Source organism: Macrobrachium rosenbergii, chromosome 28, assembly GCF_040412425.1.
Source record: "Macrobrachium rosenbergii isolate ZJJX-2024 chromosome 28, ASM4041242v1, whole genome shotgun sequence".
Taxonomy (NCBI): domain Eukaryota; kingdom Metazoa; phylum Arthropoda; class Malacostraca; order Decapoda; family Palaemonidae; genus Macrobrachium; species Macrobrachium rosenbergii.
The window spans coordinates 10,014,926-10,035,000 of NC_089768.1; the positions used below are offsets into that span (position 1 = coordinate 10,014,926).

The following is a 20,075-nucleotide window of genomic DNA, read 5'->3' on the forward strand; positions in this document are numbered from 1 at the left end:
CGTGTTTATATACATAATATATATATATATATGTATATATATATATATATATATATATATATATATATAATATATATATATATATATATATACACACACACATGTGTTAATTATCTTTTATTGAGTTAGTGTTTTAGGGTGTTTATTTTCTTCTCTGATTCGACTAATGCAGTCAACTATCAGCCAGGTTATTAATTCATAGCTTGTTGACATGGATAGGCATGCAGTCGAATGAAAAAAAAAAATCCTGTATCACTCACTCACGTGGATGAAAAAAAGTGCACTCGTTACTCTTTAAAAGTAATAACCAGTGAGTGTATAAGGACTGTTGAAATGATTGCACAATGATTTTTAACCAGTTTCCATGTTACCACTGTGTCTTTGCCAGGAATCGAGTCCTGCTTTTCTTACTTTTGAGGGTATTGAGATGATCTTTTACACTACGAGATCCATGCACACACACACACACACGCACACACATTATAGATATTCATAATATACATATATATGTATATTATATATATATATATATGTGTGTGTATTTGTTGTGTATAAGCACATATTTATTTATATATGTGTATATATATGTATATAGCCTATATATATATATATATATATATATATATATATATATATATATATTTATATATATAATCACTATACGCTGTTTTCCCCTTAGTGATGGTGACCCCATAAGGTGTTATTATATATATATATATATATATATATATATATATATATATATATATATATATATATATATATATATATATATATATATATATATATATATACATACTGTATATATGTGTGTGTGTAATCACTATACGCCGTCTTCCTTTCGTGTCATGGCATTTTTTTAATGAGTTTTGCAGCCCCATGCACATATACATACCCTGGTCCTTTGTGGGCGACCATCGATATACACGTCGGTATTTATAGCTTATGGTTTTCTGGATGTACTGCGTCGTCTACAGAAACTACTATAAGATTCAATGTCAATGGTTCGATTAAGTGATAGTTGGAGACTAACAGAATTCATCTTGTATGGAAAGAGTTACATGTTAGCTAAAGATATTTGAAATGTTTGAACCAAGTGACTATATTAAGCAATTAAAACTAGCTTGTTGGATTTCCTGTTCAGTTGTATTTAGCATATTTTTTTTCCCTTTTACCGGTATTATAAAGTTCCTTAATATTTTTTATGCTTATTTAAAGCAAGAAAACGATAAATTTATCGTAGAATGAATTTCTACGGTTGTGGTTTTCAGTGACCTTGAAAAACAATTTTTTTCCTTCGCATCAGCCTTTTCTAAACGTGCGTATTTTCATTGACATTCGATTTCTAAATTTTGTGTGAAATCAGATGTAAACGCCATGTAGAGGAATTTTCCATTTTAATAGTATGTGTTTTGAGTCTGTGGACCTGTATTTTGGGGGCTAAGGCCGGCAATCACTTAGTATCGTCAACTAACCGAGGCTGAAAGTAATAAGGAAAAAGACCAGGTTAGGATGATTTCGGTAGTAATCATAATGGAATTACAGGGAGTATATCAATATGATATTTTTAGTGATATGTTTTTCCGAATCAGTGTAATAACAGTTTATAAGAAATTTCATCTACAACTGGAAAAGACAAAATGAAGGAACATTAGCCATGTTTAATGTTGTTGTTGTTGTTCCTTTTAGAGTACATTTTACAAATAGTGGTACTCTTGGGTTTCTTATAGAATGGAGAATAAGAGCTAGTAGTTGTTCCTGAGCCTTCTATACCTTCTATTACGTAATAAGCTTCATAATACATTTTTGTTCATTTTTAATACATTTTTATCTATTGATTAATTTACTAATTTATTTTTTTCTTTTGTAACAAGTGAGATCTCTTCTTTCTGTATTTCCCTTCACCTCCTCTTACTTCTTCCTAATGAACACCTTCCTAATGAACACCATATTCTTCGAAAGGTTGAACATCAAGTCAGTGACCCCTGTGGGCATGTTCCATATGAAAAGGTGTCATCTTCTGAATAATAATAATAATAATAATAATAATAATAATAATAATAATAATAATAATAATAATAATAATAATAATTTCATTTCGTACTTGCTGAAGGCCAATTTTCAAAGTAGAAATAATCTAGGAAAGTTGATCAGGCTCGAAAACCAATAAAGTTGGGAGATAAAATGATAAGGCTGCAGTGGAACATGAAAACTAATAGACAACAATGTTCTAAGTAAAGAACGCTGAAACGAAAAGGAATAATGGAATGAAAAGAATGGCAAAATTGAGTACGGGAGATCGAACGTGGCTAAAGGCTGATAAATGGAAGGTACGGCAGAGAAAAAAAAAATGGATAACTAAATGAAAAAAGGAAAGTCGAGAGAAATGAAAATAGAGAGATCTGAGGCCCAGTTGGATTGGTCGGCATATACAGCGAAAGCAACTGAATATTGATGCAGCTTACGTACCTGTGAGCACGCGTCAGTATACATTCTTTTTTTTTTCTTTTTTCTTTTTTCATTTTTTAGCGTTTCTTTAAAAAATTGAAAAATGTCAAAAGGGTAGAATCATTCTTGATTATGCTCTCTCTCTCTCTCTCTCTCTCTCTCTCTCTCTCTCTCTCTCTCTCTCTCGTGAGAAACAGTTCACCTGGCACTGAGGTGTAAAAACAAGGTTGGCCTATGGAAGTGTGGCTTCGGTATAATAAACATCCATTGCACATGATTCCGAAAATTACTGACTGGCACATTGAGTCGATGGTATATATTATTTAAAACTGTACTTATATAACGTGGTCATAGTGTGTGTTTGTGGTGGGGGTTATTGCAGGAACAGGCTAATGCTTGGGCAATCCCTCCCGCTACGTGCGTGCTACACTGTGATGGGATTTGGTTATCCTCTGTTCTGTTAAATCGGGAGGTATTGTATTTTTCTCATTCAGAGTGTTTAATGTTTTTCGTTCTTCTATTTTACCTCTCTGCAAACAACTACATTTAAAAAGCAGTACGTAGAATGGGGAAGCATAGAAATTTAGAATAAAAAGGTAGATAAATAAAGTGCAGAGCTTCCAGATATCACCAAATAAATAGACTGACCTGTTCTTAAGACAGAGCAAGAAGGTTCGACACCCATACAAATGAGTCACGTGATCCTTTCGAATATGGATTATTCTTAAATTTGACTACATTTATGGTTGCTTGTGTTTTTCGTTTATTTTTTCATGGGCTTTATTTTTTTATCATTCGCCAAGAACGAGAATAATTACATCTAAAATTGCAGCTAACTTATTGTCGTGTGTATTTTTGTATATATAAGCAAATATCACATACAACGTACATCAGGCGATTCAGCTAATACGCTCTGCACGCTGAATATGGGATGTTCGGCAAATGATTGAGATGTCTTCTGGGAACTGCAAATAATGCCTGGTCTTGTAACATTTCATTGCCTTCGTCGTATTCTTTCCTCGGTAAGTACAAGCTACGGGATCATTCTTTCGTTCAGCTGATAATATCTCTGTGAACATGATTAAAGCTGAAGTTGCCTTAAGCCTCGGCGAGCGTTTGAACCGGAGGGAGCTACAGCGTAAGAACAACTCTGTGTTTATAATACTGTATATTCTGTAAATACTTATTTAATAAATACTTGAAGTGACGAGAAAGAGTGTTTGTGTTCGTGCGTCCGCTCGCGCCCAGTGCTTATATAGACATAATCGTCACCACATGATTATTATTATTATTATTAGGAAGATGAACACTATTCGTACGGAATAAGCCCACCAAAGGAGCCATTGACTTGAAACTCAGGCTTCCAAAGAATATGGTGTCCATTCGAAAGGAGCAACAGAAGGTAAAGGGGAATGCAGAGAGAGGAGATAAGTTATTAGAAAAGGAAAAGTAATTGACAAATTAATAAATCAGAGGGAAAATAATTGACAAATTAAGAAATCAGTAGATAAAAATGTAAGGAGAATTATGCATTGGAGGTTTTAGGATGGTAAAAGGTAGTTATATATTGGTCACATTTTGGACATACTGTTTATCAGTCTGAGGCATATTCTTTCTACCATACTGTGTATCTCTGGGAGTCATTCATAAAAAAATCTCACGACAGATTTACGGCCTCCGGGCTCCCGTCCTAATCGACGTATTGAGAACTTGTAGAAAATTCCAGGAGAGGTTTGCGTCATGACAGCGACGTACGAATGTACGAATGCATTCCAGTCGATGGCCCGGCTCCCGATATCAACCTTTTTTCCTGAAAAACATTCTTATAAATATGTTGTTTTATTTATTTCTCGGTTTTCTCTTCTGTACTTGCAGCTTATCGAAGAAACACATTGTAAGTTAGTGCGATCCAATTCCTTTGAGAAATATTTTGACTACTTTGAAATTGTTTCTGCCAACACGTTTTATGTAAATGTAAGTAACAGTATGTTGTGGTCAGATATTGCAGATTCCGCTGAGTCTCTCCTTCCGTGTTGCAATTGCTCCTCTTCCTTGTGGCTTCAGTTGATCTTGGGTCACAGTCTTCTGCTATTTTCTTGTGATAAGTTGATGCAAAAAGCAAAAATTATCCATATCCGAGCCCTCGCTATTTTATGCTTAAATCTCATTGATAATCGAAAAAATACTTTAAAAATTTTCTTTACTCAATACAAGCCTTAGAGTAAGCTGTATTCCATGCTTGACTCTGCCTTGAGTTCTGGAATGTGCATTTCTTGGTTATCACCGCTCAGAAACGGCAGACCATTTAAGTCAGACTGAGAGATTGGTCAGTTTCTGGCTTCAGTAACCTGATGCATAAAAACAATAAGTACACATGTGAAGTATATTATGTATCCCTGTATCCGATGTACACGCCTTTTCCCCTTGGAAGGGTGTCTTCAGGAGGTGCTACCTTTCTTGTTTTTACTGGATGTAACTGAGATGAGGTTGATAGTCACATGCCCCGTCAAATGCTGACCATAGCCAACGTTGCATAACACCCATCATCGTACGACCGGCCGTAGGGTGAACTTGCTGACGCTGTCCCTTATGTATATATATATATATGTATATATATATATATATATATATATATATATATATATATATATATATATATATATATTATATATATATATATATATATATATTTATATATATATATATATTATATATGAGTGTGTGTATATGTATGTATGTATGTAAGACGTAATGCATGGTAACTAATATGTCATACAAACGCCTCCGGGCTATTGGGTAATGGAAACGTCATTGACGTAGCATATGGAGACTTGCTTTTTATTGACATTCTGAATAGCAGACTGGTGTGTTTACAGCCGAGAAAGACTTCCTTTAATGGCTTACGTTTAAGGCCACTTTTTTCTCAATGATTCCCAACTCACAGCTGCAATTAATTTACAAGTTTATAGTTTTTCCTGGGTCGCGCACGTTACTGTTGGTTGCGATATATTTAGCCGAATCAACATCAATACTTTTGTAAGATACGGGATATCCATATTGAGTAAGGTAAGCAAGAAGCAAGTTGCAGTGAAAACGACTATATTTTGGCGTATGAATTTTATATATATATATATATATATGTGTGTGTGTGTGTATATATACATATATATATATATATATATATATATATATATATATATATATATATATATATATATGTACGTATGTATCTGAAAATGCTTAGCGCTCCTGCCCCTTTCACTCTATTCTTTAAGTAGACATGTGTTCTTTAAAAATGCGTTTCGAAAAAGAATCTTGTGATTTATTTGGGAATTAAATATTATTATTATTATTATTATTATTATTATTATTATTATTATTATTATTATTATTTCAATCACAATAACAATATTATTGAAAAAAAAAATGCATTGTAGATTTCATAATAACTTTCGTAAGATCAGAATTTGTCAAAAAATTGAAAAAGTTTCTTGAAACTTGGTTAAGACAACAACTTAAGACCATATTTTTAGCGTAGTTACAAGTGTTGGCGATATTATTATTATTATTATTATTATTATTATTATTATTATTGTTGTTGTTGTTGTTGTTATTGTTACCGATATTTGATGTTTATGGGCAAATTATTAATATTGAAAGAATATTACTACTACCGATATTTGAGGTTTTTAGGAAATTCATATATTGATTATATATATATATATATATATATATATATATATATATATATATATATATATATATATATATATATATATATATATTTATATACATATATTATATATATATATATAAATTATATATGTATATATGTAGGTATGTATATATATACAGTATATATCTGTATGTATATGTATGTATGTATGCATGCATGAAGTGAATTCATCTCAATGTGAAAACGTAAGTAAACGTTGAAAAGGCGGAAGTCAAGAATTCTGCCACAAGCACAAACCCATTTAATCAGACTTTTATTAGTATATGAGGTTCGCTCGTCTGCGCCTCTCTGAGTTCCAGCATCAGCAGCTGATCCATTATATTTTGCAACGCTTTGGTTGGAAATTCTCTAAGGCTGGAGCAGTCTAAGGTAGTAATAGTAGTAGCCTGCGTTGCCCGTGTGCTCAATTTCATTCTTTTAAAGAGTTTAATTTAATTCTATGAAAGATTTTTGTTTTTTCAGCTTTCATCTTCTAGAAAGACACTTCTTCGTTTGGCATAATTATTGGCATATGAGCCATGATGCTTGCTCATTTAAAAACATGCAGGTTTCAGCTATGTATCATGTTCAACTAATCCTGTTTTGTGTATCCCTATACATGTACACAGAAGGAGAAGAAAAAGAATTTCAGCATACCTTGAGAAAGATATTAGCCAATGTTTGGAGGAACTCTCTCTCTCTCTCTCTCTCTCTCTCTCTCTCTCTCTCTCTCTCTCTCTCTCTCTCAAGTTTAGAATATATTTATTTATTCTTCTGATTCGTATTGAAATGATATATAGCTTGGTCCCTTATTAGCCCCTTGTTTACGAAATCGGGACCATAATTTTCCCTGTCTGTCTCTCTGTCTGTCTGTCTCTCACTGTCAGTGTCTCTGCCGCGCTTACCTTGTCATCGCTCTTCCTGGTACCTGGCTCAAAGTATACGTGGTAGAAAGGGGAAATCATTAAGCACAGAAACGCATGAAGGAAGATTGTCTGTCTTTTCGTCACTCTACAGTCATCTTTCTTTTCAATTTTACCTTTTATTTTTTTATATAAGGTGTTATTATAACGCATGAAGGAAGATCATCTATCTATTCGTCACTGTACACACCATTTTTTTTTTTTTACTTTTTATTTTTATTTATTTATTTTTTTATAAAAGATGCTATCATGATTCGAAATTACATAAATATCGTACATAACTTTAACCTTGGTCAGAGTATTTTAACTAAAAGAGATAAATACTCCATATCTGACATACTTATCGGTACTCGACGAATGAACTCCTTGCGGAGTGTGACTTTCGACCTTCACCGTGAGCTCTCTGCGGAAATAGCTGTCATCAAGGGCGTTCTTGCTCCGCTAGCACATTTTAACGGGAGAGAATTATGGGAGTTATCGAGAAGAAATTGCAAGCGGTGTTTATTTTTGAAAATTATTGGAGGTAATTACATTTGCAACGTTTCTTCAGCAATTCGGTAATCGCAATGTCCATGGAGTTGGTTTGGGACATGTTTTGCCTAGATTAGGCAATCCTCTCAGAATGGTGGCTGAAGTAGCAGTGAGTAAATATTTCCTTATTTATACTTTTGTGCGTTGTCATTGTGCTCTTGGAATTTGCAAGATGATCTGAAATAACTTTTTGGTACTTGAGACAGAATTAGAATTTATATTTCGTCCCTAGTTTGACGAATTGGCATAAGCCATTGTTTCCTTATTCTGACAAAATAGACTTCAGAGCTTTTGATATTATTCAGAGCTTCTAATTAGTTCTTTTGTGGAAATTCCTTGGCAAATCTGACAATGCAGACAGCTGAAATTTTGATATGTTATAGAGTATCAGAAACTGAGACTCTCTGGCTGGCAAACTCAAAAACTTTAAAAAGAAAGTAAAGAATAGGATACGCCTGTTCGTCAAAACAGGGACGATTTATGGATTTAAACATTCATTTGGAAAAATGTTATATACTATGAGATTATTTGATGGTCTCAAAGAACCATTTAATTCATTTGTTATTTCGTGAAGAAAAGTATTCTTTCTTGTTTTATGGAAATTCTTTTACCACTCATGAAGAAACCCGATGATGAACAGATGCCAAGATCTAGTTGAAATCCTTCTTCATTTTCTGAGATGTAGGCTTCACTGCAAAACAGTAGTTCACAGAACAGAAGACTTACAGGTTGAAGCAAGGGCCACTGTTTCGATATTCATCTCAGCAAAGGTTTTTGTTTTTGCAACGTTATTGCAATCCGCTTACATTTGAATGTGATCTCACCCTTTTACAGTATTTACAAGTTGGCTGTTGTCAAAGGAATTTTACTGCTCTTATTCTTAGTAGAATTCGGTTTCCTCTCGCAGGTAAATATCGGATTCAGCTGCGCGTAGCCCAAAGCTGTTCTCTTCTTGCTTTTCCATGTCCATTCGGTTTGATTCTGACAAAGAACAGATTCACATCGTTCGCCTACGCATTTAGAACCAGGGCAACAGAGCTTGATTTTCACTTGCACGAAGAAATTGTAAAAAATGTGATTATGCAGTTTCATGAGACTCCCTCGAAACTTTCTAAATTTATCACTTAAAATTTGTATGAAAGAATAACGAGAAGTAGATGTAAGTCGTATAAGAGTATTTTAATAGAAAACACAGAATAAAGAGAGACATGATTTATTACTAATACGGCTTAATTTCTGCTGCAAACAAATGTTCAGATATATGGATCATTTGGCCAAGGGTTGCTATTTCATCTTTAGCCCTTACAGTTTAGGCTGGCTACATATTGGTTATATATTCCAGCACGATCATTTTAAGCCCTCCAACCCCCTTTCTACATTCAAATTTGAAGCTGTATGTTTCAATTTATTTTAATTATCGATATCCGAAAAGATTAATATGTTGTCTTAGGAAGACTTTGGCCCAAAGCTCTTGTGAAGTGAATAGTGAATGGCCACATATTGAAGTGTGATACTTTAGAAGGGTTTGCTACCCTTGCATTTGACTTTTACTCAGAAAAGATTTTCATTTAAGGTATCCTTTTATTGCCTGTGTTAATCACTGCACTCAATAAACATTAGGCGCCAGTGTTCTGCTCTGTGGCTTAGCTCTGATAAGCAAGAATGCCTGAGAACACGTTTATTCGAGTGAGGAACTCCTTAAAGTTTACCGTGAACTCAGTCAGTTTCATCGTTAATCGATTAATATTATATTACTGAGAGCTGTCATTAGGTGTCAGTCCCTGAAATCTTTCGATTTCAGTTCCAAATTTTTCGTTCGAATGAATTTTAAACGGTTCATGTTATTTATGTCTCTTGGAATCTGTGTCACCATTTTCTTTTCAGCCAGAGCTATCGTCACAGTAGTTGTTTTTAGTGGCATTTGGCTGTCCAAAGCACAGAGAGAGAGAGAGATTTATCGCATAAAATTTGTGTGTACTCGATTCCAATTCAGTGGCAGCATTCTTTGAAAACCAATTATTCGCAGGTTATGTCCACGGAAGGCCAAAATATTTCTTTTTCAAGTGGCTTGTAATTTGATCCTGAAACGAAAAACGTGACAAACGGCGGTGGTCATTAATTAATCATTATGCTTTCATGTTAAAATGGTTCAGGTAATTGCCCTCAATAAAGGTAATTGAAATTGTATGCAAGTTGTTATTGGGGGAGGGAATCCGTAAGATTTTTGCATAAAGAAAAATTATGTAAAGTATGTTGTGTATATCCCTTTTTTTTATTTCTTGCGTAAGTTATGCAGTTCTTGATGCCGGAGCTCAATGCTGTAGTTCAGATAATGTCTGCCTTAAAAACGTGAAATATTTGGTGTTGATATTTTTGTTTCCTTTGGATGTGTACCATTATTTATGATTTGAGTGGGTGCTCTATTAAAAGGAGTCGGATATAGATTGCCCATATTCTCTTTTCTGGTGGGACTCTTATTTTTCACTAATAAAGCTCGCCTAGTTGTTGAGGCAGCTACAATTTTATTTGGAATAATATTCTACTTTCTGGTTACGAATTGCGACAGTGGAAAAATAAGAGAGAGGGTTGGAATGAAAGGGCAGTGACAGGAAGAGATGATCAGGGAAAGTGATGTATTCCCCACGCGAAAGCACACACACACACGCACACACACACACACACACACATGCACTGGGACTGTGATAAAACGATGAGTTTGTCATAGCAGGTTTGTGCCTGGGCAACTCTTGTTTTAATTGATAAAATATTTGCACTTGATTACTGGTGACAAATAGGAAGCGGACAAATTGTTGAAGAATGCTTTCGGTCTTACCTGCGGCATCGGTTTTATGCATATACTCAGCTTTCTGTTTAATTGTTCGCGCGACAGATTATATTTCACTGAGATACAAACACTTTCGTGACCTTGTCGTTTTAGAAGTGTAGCTCAGGATTATATTGACACATCAGGCCTACTAATTGATGCTTACGCATAATTTCATTTCTTCATTATTATTATTATTATTATTATTATTATTATTATTATTATTATTATTATTATTATTCACTTAATGGTACGTAATTGAATTATCATGACTTTAGGACTGTGTTCCAGACGTCGTATCTGTAAATCAAACGCAATTAGAAAATATTCAGAATATTGCTATACCTCCTTTTATATTTTAACAAACAGTATAATTCAGAAGCAGTAGCTCTTTTGTTTTTGAACGGGGTTTCGAGAATAAAGCCTTTCTTTAGTTGAATTTGATCTTTACCATGAATTTCAAATTACACAATGAGCATTAGCTTGGCGAATGCACTGTAAAGAAAAAAGGCCGAATTATGGTTCCTAAACCTAATTTCTATATAACGGCTGACGTGGTTCCTTTTATTAGCACAAAATTTTTGCTACCCAGTTATTATCTATGTTGCACATCATTTCCTTGTGTAAAAAGTATTCTTTACTAATGGAATTTATTGAAAACGCAACAAATTCTTGCCTTTTGCATAGAATACCTTTTAGTGTTTTATCAGGAGTATTCATTGTTCGTAATAGCCTCACCATATTTTCACCCTTATGGTTATTTGTTACATGGTGCGGGCATAGATCCTTATACAATTTTCTTCAGTGCGGGCATAAATCTTTTTTACAAAATTTTTCAGTGAGGGCATAAATCCTTATACAATTCTTTTTAAAGTAAAGGCATAAATCCTTAATTTTTTTTCAGCGAATGCATAAATCTTAAATCTTTTTACTTTTTTTTTCAAGAGAAGGCATAAATCCTTTTACAGTTTTTTTTTTTCAGTGAATGCATAAATCTTTTTACATTTTTTCAGTAAGGGCATAAATCCTTTTACAGTTTTTTTCGGTGAATGCATAAATCTGTTTACATTTTTTTCAGTAAAGGCATACATCCTTTTACATTTTTCTTCAGTGAGGACATAAATCCTTTTAATTTTTTTTTCAGTAAGGGCATAAATTCTTTTACATTTTTTCAGTGAAGGCATAAATCCGTATAGTTTTCTCAATGAGGGCATAGATCCTTATACAATTTTTTTCAGTTAGGGCATAAATCCTTATACAATTTTGTTTTCAGTTTGGGCATAAATCCTTATACAGTTTTCTTCAGTGAGGGCATAAATCCTTACACAATTTTCTCCAGTGAGGGCATAAATCCTTGTGCAATTTTTTTTCAGTAGCGCATAAATCCTTCCACAATTTTTTGTAGGGTATGGGCATAAGTCCTTTTACAATAAATCTAGCATTGATTGTTGGTACACAGTTTCTGCCTTAAGAGTAAATGGAAAAAAGTATTAATGTACAGTAGTTGGAAGAGTGACCGTAAGGTTTATCTTTATTGGTAACTATTTTGCTACTTCGGTGAATAAAACAGAGGCAGAGGGAAACCTTAATAACGATGAATAACCTTGGGGTTGGATGATGGTGACTGACGAAATATGGAGAGAAGCTCAAGGAAGAGATATCCGGCGCGAGTTCGTACAGGCTTTGTGGATCTAATTGGTGCCATATTTATTATTATTATTATTATTATTATTATTATTATTATTATTATTATTATTCAGAAAATGAACCCTATTCGTGTGGAACAAGCCCACCAAAGGGACCATTGACTTGAAATTCAAACTTCCAAAGCAAATGGTGTTCATTCGAAAGAAGTAACAGAAGGTAATGGGAAATAAAGAACGAAGAGATCAGTTATTAGAAATAACAGATAAATCAACAAATTAATAAATAAATAACTAAAAATGTGAGTAATATATTAAAATACAAGTTGAATTGTATTAGGGTAATAATGCATTGCATCTTCGCTTGAACTTCTGAAGTTCCAATTGCACGACTTCCTCTGGGAGGCTGTTAGATGATATTGATAACTGAGGTAATAAGAAAAGCAAGACATCATGAGTGTAGTATGCTTAGTGTAAGGAAACGCTTCCTTACCTCTCTCACCAAAGGCTAATTTAAGGGATCTGTGTCCCATTCTTTATCAACTTTCCAAGGTTTTACATAATTCAGTCATACCCACCTTGGAGACATTTTCACAATTTAAACAATATAGGTGATATTGTTTTTCGAGCAGTTTTGTAGATTTTTTTACCAAATATATGTTTGATTTGGTTACGTTTTCCGACAACTGTAAAGATTGATTAACATGTCTTACATTCAGTTCCCTGTTTATGTAGGTTAAACAAGTGAAGTATGGCCTCATTCTCTGCTTACGGGACACGAAGAAAAAAAAAAAGTTTAATGGATATTACATTTTTCTGCCAGGCGTTTTCATAGATCAAGGGAATCCTAAGCTTGCATAAATTAAAAGGAATTAATCACCCTTATATATATATATATATATATATATATATATATATATATATATATATATATATATATATATATATATAGACATATGTGTGTGTATCGTTTTATATATACATACATATATATACTGTATATTATTTATATATATATATATATATATATATATATATATATATATATATATATATGTGTGTGTGTGTGTGTGTGTGTGTGTGTGTGTGTGTGTGTGCGTGAATCTAGGAACCGAAGTCGTAGAATTGTATATTAGGCGCTTGACGGACACTTCAGTAAAAAATCGAAAAACGTGGTCGTGTACCTGGAATAGAACGTCCAAATCGTAATCTCTGTCAGGTAAGTTCGCAGATTAAAGAGCTGAATCATAGCTGCCTTTCCTCCTAGGTGTGTACATAAGCTGAAGGGCTTATCTGGTCATAATACGCTGACTTGTGTTTGCAAGACTACAACGGGTGACTCATGGGTGTGTATTCTCTCGCGCTGCTTGCGTAGATTGAAATAAAAAGCTGAATCATGGGTGGGATGTACGGGGCAAGCGTTAATTATATTTAGAGGTGGAGTCACATTTCATCTTTTGACAGATAGGCTATGCAAGTAAACTAAACAGTTGAATCATGGTTACCTTTTTCTTTAGGCGTTTGCAGTAATTGAATCATTATTTCTTTTAATGTTTAGCATTTGAAAATAGGTTTTGAAAGCAAAATGTGAGTTAAATATTTTGTTAGTGCATAGAAAGATTATGTCCATTCCAGTTGCTCATGATCGAAAAGCTTAATCATGTTCACAGACTTTGGCAAGTCTCGACAGACTAATGAGCTAAATCATTGCCATATTAATTTTCCAATCGATAGGAATCAATATATTGAATCATGTCTGTATTGCCTTCTGAGTGATTACGCAATTATTGCCATTAATTTGCGTCATGTGCATGTAGTTGTACTAAAAAGAAAACCAAAATAGCTGCTGTTCTAGGGGAGCAACTATTGCAAGAAATTCTAATTTTCTGCGTTTAGCTGAATTGACACCAGATATAGGTAAGAATGTGGTATCACCCGTGCATCTCTTTTTAATTGCTATTATTATTATTATTATTATTATTATTATTATTATTATTATTATTATTATTATTATTATTATTCTTAAAGAACATACATAGTTTGGATCGTGACAGAAGGCCTTGATTTTCCTGAGTCATATGATATATATATATATATATATATATATATATATATATATATATATATATATATATATATATATAATCTGTGTGTGTGTCTGTACGTATTTATGCATGAATTTTATATCTTCGATATTCATTCGGATAAATCTCAGCAGATTTCCTCTTGTCAAGGCTTAGTAACATACCATTGTAGGGCAGCATCATATCTTTTTGTTTCTTCCGTTACGGCAATGACAGGGACCTGTATAGTATGAGGCCTCACGGCCTATTTTCGTCATTGCTCCTATTCGCCATCTGACGTGTCACTAACACGTTCTTGTTTTCCATATCCTATTTTGAAATGAGATGTTCTGATTTTCTCTCTGTAAAAGAAAACTATTGTGCCGGCTTTGTCTATCCGTCCGCACTTTCCGCCCTCAGATCTTAAAAACTACTGCGGCTAGAGGACTGCAAATTGAGGCTCCAATCATCAAACATACCAAATCAGATTGCAGCCCTCTAGCCTCCGTAGTTTTTATTTTATTTAAAGTTAAAGTTTCTATAATCGTGCGCCTGACAACGATATAGGGCAGGCCACCAGGGGGCTGTGGTTAGTTTCATGGGCCGCGGCTCATACAGCATTATACCGAGACCACCGAAAGATAGATCTGTTTTCGGTGGCCTTAATGATACGCTTTAGCGGCTGTGCATAACACTCGATTGCGCCGAAGAAACTTCGGCGCATTTCTTACTTGTTCTTGTTCTTTTGTAATATTCCTCTGTGTGCCGTTTCTCCTTTGGGGCGGCGCCATGAAGAGACGAGACTGAGACTGTTCTTTTGTCCCGTAACTCTCGTGAAGTGATGAGGCTGCAAGCTTCGTGTAATTAGCCCCTTCCTACACTGCATAGGAATCAGCAACCCACAAAATTGTCTGCAAGCCTTCTTTCAAAGTCTACCGCGCTGTCGACCCGGATATGTATTAGTATTTTTTTTTCTTTTTACTGCATTTTTTGCTAGCATGCTGTAAAACCGATCGGTAATATTGTTTTTTATTTATTGCAGGTATTGTGTGTCCTAATGGTATTTATTCCCTAATTCAAGATTAGTAGAATTAACCGGCTCTTAGTTAATGAAATAACGAACATCTGTTTCGGTAAATCATTAACCCTGTTAATGAAAAAGGACGATGTATATTAATGAGAGTTCCCAGTGGCATAGTTTCTTGAGAAATGATCAACTTTTGTATTTATTGACATCACTTCTGTGTGCTCCAAAGATATGACGAGTTCTTTTTCAGCTTCCACTAGTAACAGAAACCACTATATATGACGTTACAGAAAGGAGTCTTTTATGAATAAACGAGCGCAAATGTTCCACAAGGCCAAGTGTTGGGACCCCTTTTATTTAGCAATTTCATTAATGACACCGTTGACATTAGCTCTACATGCAAGATGACTGAGCAGTTTGTCTTGCTGTTAAGACAATGAATTGACGCTATGGAAAAGAAGGAGTTATATCTGAATTTTCTCTGGGGTTAGGAAAAATACTGAAGACTTTTTAATGCCGTTAAATCAACTTAATATATTATCATTAGGCATGACACTTGTTTACCAGTTAGAACCAACATGACAGAATTGCTTATAGTCAATCTTTCAAGACGGGCATCTTTTATAACATGACAGAACAGCCTATATTCAATCTTTTAAGACAGATACTCTCACTAAAAAGATATTAAATGCACACGGACATTCAGTTCTCCGTATAGCAAAGAGAAAATGTGGAAGACAAAATAACCTATTTAGAGAGTATTCGTCACCACCAATGGAACCTTTCAACTTTTAGTAGCGTACTAGATTATTAACAGCTTCTAGAGTGTTTCCTGCAACTTGTGGCTAGGCACGCCTATTACACTCAGACTCCTGGTCAGATCAACTTTCCAGTTGTTCTGAAAATTTAAAGTTTGCTTATTATTCATTTTAGCGACCTATATAACTAACTCCTGAAAGGTCTGAGTATTTGTGTACTAAGCTTATTATTCATTTTAGCTGTCTTTGTAACTAACTCCTTCTGAAAGGTCTGTGTATTTGTGTATTACGATCACATTAAAATTTTCTCGTGATGCCTTTTTGGTTATCCATTGTTGAAAATGCGCCGCCCTTTAAGGTTTGCTCGTGGCCCAATAAGCCTGATTCAGTCAGTGTCAGTAAAAGTAAAGATGTTTCTGTCCTCCGGTATAAAGTTTAAAGACAAGCAGCTTTTCTTAAATTTTAAATATGTGTGGTACTGGTTGGTTCCCAGATTGAATAAGGGCAGAGTTAAGTTTAAAAATAAGTCGTTATTATTATTATTATTATTATTATTATTATTATTATTATTATTATTATTATTATTCTCTTGGGAAATATGTAGCATATTACACGTCTAGCGCAAGTAACATTAATTAGATTTAAGCCGTTTTATTATTATTATTATTATTATTATTATTATTATTATTATTATTATTATTATTATTACCGGCAAAGCAACAGGAGCAGTCACTCAACAGTAGCGTAAATAACAAAGTGAGAAGAAAAAGAAACACGAAATCTCTTAAAACTTGGTCATCGCTTTCGAATCTTTGCGAATCGAGTTCTGGCGTTTCCACAGTCCTGATTTTTACACAGACGCTAATATCGAGGCTGAAGAGTCTGTCTTGTTTCTTAAAACGAAAGCATCAGTCAGCATTATGTATCTTACATTGCTTCTAACATTATTAATGGTGATTTTTTTTTTTTTAATTTCGTTTAAAACGGTTTAACTTGAGAATATCATACTGAGGAGGATATATCCTATAATATCGCTTTGTCTTGACATTCCGTTCAAAATGGTTTAACTTGAGCATATCATTGCTTATGTAGTTGGATATATCTTATAGCAGCTTCTCTTCTCTTGTGAGGGAAATCACACTTTCGCTTTATTGCACGCTCCTCGCGAAAGATAGATCTTGTTTCAACGTAGCTCTATAGTTTAGATGATATTTAGTCAGTTTTTACCTTACCGGAGGTTATTTTTCCAAGACCAGATGGACTTCATTACTTCATTAACAGCATGTTAGCATTGCTGACTTTAGGGTCATTGATTGAAATTGCTCTGTCTAGATTTTTAAAGACTGAATCGGTTGTTTAAATCCGTTAAAAAAAACATACATCGCATAATAATTCACTTGCAGTTATTCTTCTTGTTCTCCTAAGATCAGACATCTCCTAACCAATTGATGTTGAGCTGCATAGCGATGTATGTAATTTAATTTTTTGAAAAAGAAAAGACCTTTTGTAATTTATGTAAGCTTTTGATTACAATTTATGTAATTTATCGTCTCAAGTCTTGACCTTGCATTTGCGTCAAAATATACATCACTAAACCAATCCTGCGTCTCTCAGAAGTCAATATTTTATTAAAGAAAGAAAACGGGACCATGTTCCGTACCTGCAATTTACGAGCTTGTTGGACTGTGTAGTTAATGAGCGTTTGTTCAATAAGGGTTTCTTATTTTTTCGAGTCTCAGAAGACGGTGGTAGTGAGAAACTGCCGCTGAATTCTGTGAACGTTAAGGGTCTCAGAAATAAAAGAAATTATGAAATGTGCATTTTTATTGGCACCACAGAAGCCAGGCATGTGGGTAGGATTGTTACTGTTGTAAGGCACAAGTATGTTTGATTTTTTGGTAATATAAAAACATGAAGTGAGGTTGCATTAAGCTGAAATAAATGATGCTGTCACTGTAGACTTATTAAGTAGCTTATCATACTTGACTATGAAGTTCCGGAAATGTTCAACTCAAAAGTGTGTGTATGGTAGGTAGGCAGATAGATAAATAGCTAGATATATACCTAGACTGGGTTTTGGAAAGCATACTAGTTATACCTACATAAGTGTTCACACCGAACTTAAATAAAAGTAGAAATCTACTTAGTTTCTCTTGTTATTGATCTTGCTTATGAATTCGAACTTCCGCTTTTGAGTATTCCTTACAGGACGCTTCGTTTGAAAAGGATCTTTTCAAGTTTTATTTTTAGCCTTGATATCTTGATCATTCGTGACTCTTTGATCTGGCCACACGGTATCATCATGTTTCCCCCCCTCGGTATCTCGCTGTTCTTTCCTTCAGACTGGTTGTTGCGTAGATAATGGTGATGCGTTGGTCATGTTTTGATGCCCTGAAGACACTGAGCGGAATGTTTGCACCCCTAAAAAAATTAAGAAATTAATAAGAAAAAATAAAGAAACACGTAGCAATTAGACAATAAAGAAACGAATAAAAATTTAAAAAATAAAAACACGAATATAAATTGACAAATGAAGAAATTAATTTAAAAAATAAACGAATAAAAATTAGACACTAAAGAAACGAATAAAAATTAACAAATAAAGAAACGAATAAAAATATAAAAAAATATATAGCAATGAATAAAAATTAAAAAATAAAACGAATAAAAATTTAGAAAATAAAAACACGAATAAAAATAAACTACTAAAATAAAAAAAATAAAGACACGATAAAAATTCAAGAAATAGAGACACGAGTAGGAATTTAGAAAATAAAAACACAAATGAAAAGTAACAAATAAAGAAACGAATAAAAATTAAAAAAAATATAGAAATGAATAAAAATAAAATAAATAAAGGAACGAATAAAATTTTAAAAATAAAAACGAATAAAAATTAAGAAATAAAGAAACGAATAACAATATAAAAAAATATAGAAACGAGTGAGAATAGAAAATAAAGAAACGAATTAAAAAAATAAACAAAATAAAAATTTAATAATATAGAAACGAATAAAAATTTTAAAAAATAAAGAAAAGAATAAAAATTTAAAAAATAAAAACACGAATAAAAATTGACAGATAAGGAAACGAATGAAAATAAAAAAATATAGAAACGAATAAAATTTGAAAAAAACAAAGAAACGAATAAAAATTAACAAATAAACTAATGAAAATGTAAAAATATAGAAACGAATAAAAATAAAAAAAATAAAAACACGAATAAAAATTAACAGATAAAGAAACGAATAAAAATTAAGAAAATATAGAAACAAATTAAAATAAAAAAAATAAAGAAACGAACAAAAATAAACAAACAAAGAAAGGAAATGCGCAAGAATGTCATGGAACGAGGACTTGGAGGAGGATACATTATTATCACTTTGCCGCCATTATTGTGTGTGTTGTGCTCGTCTGTGTGTTGTTTTTAGACTTTATTACAATTTATTACAATTTATGATATTATTTTGCCTGCGACTGTGAGGTTTCCTAATTTGATTTCGTTTGGAAGGAGTCGTTTTTATGTAAACAAGCAAACAGACGACAGAAATGAGCGCAAGGTTATTTGGTTGGTTTTGTTTGTTCAATTTAGCTTTTAGTTTTTTGTTCAGTATAGCTTTTAGTTTTGTCTGTTCAATTTAGCTTTTAGTTTTGTCTGTTCAATTTAGTTTTTTTAGTTTTGTTTGTCCAGTGTAGCTTTTAGCTTTGTTTGTTCAATTTAGCTTTTAGTTTTGTTTGTTCAATTTAGCTCTTAGTTTTTTTTTGTTCAATTAACTCTTAGTTTTGTTTGTTCAATTTAGCTTTTAGCTTTGTCTGTTCAGTTTAGTTTTTAGTTTTGTCTGTCCAGTTTAGCTTTTATTTTTGTCTGTTCAATTTAACTTTTAGTTTTGTTCAATTTAATTTTTAGTTTTTTTTTGTTCAATTTGGCTTTTAGTTTTGTTTGTTCAATTTAGCTTTTAGTTTTGTCTGTTCAATTTAGCTTTTAGTTCTGGATCTTTCCGCGATCATAACTGCACAGGGAAATAAGTCGACGGTGAAAATTTCATTTCTCTCTAATACAGTGCTCCTTGTTTTCGTCAGTTCAAATTTAAGGATTACGAGAGGAGTTTTCTTTCTTAGAATCTATATTACTAATATTTTTAG

At 33.1% G+C, this 20,075-nt stretch overlaps 1 protein-coding gene and 1 long non-coding RNA gene across 2 annotated transcripts in view; one reads left to right on the plus strand and one right to left on the minus strand.

Annotated features, from left to right (window-relative positions):
- The window catches only part of LOC136854025 (uncharacterized), a 536,874-nt gene that overhangs the window by 356,705 nt on the left and 160,094 nt on the right, over positions 1-20,075 (plus strand). The gene's annotated exons all lie outside the window — the stretch shown is intronic.
- The window catches only part of LOC136854027 (uncharacterized), a 100,515-nt gene continuing 98,662 nt past the window's right edge, over positions 18,223-20,075 (minus strand). Inside the window, exon 3 of the long non-coding RNA XR_010857601.1 lies at positions 18,223-18,353. This is a non-coding gene — a long non-coding RNA (uncharacterized lncRNA). The remainder of the gene's footprint in view (positions 18,354-20,075) is intronic.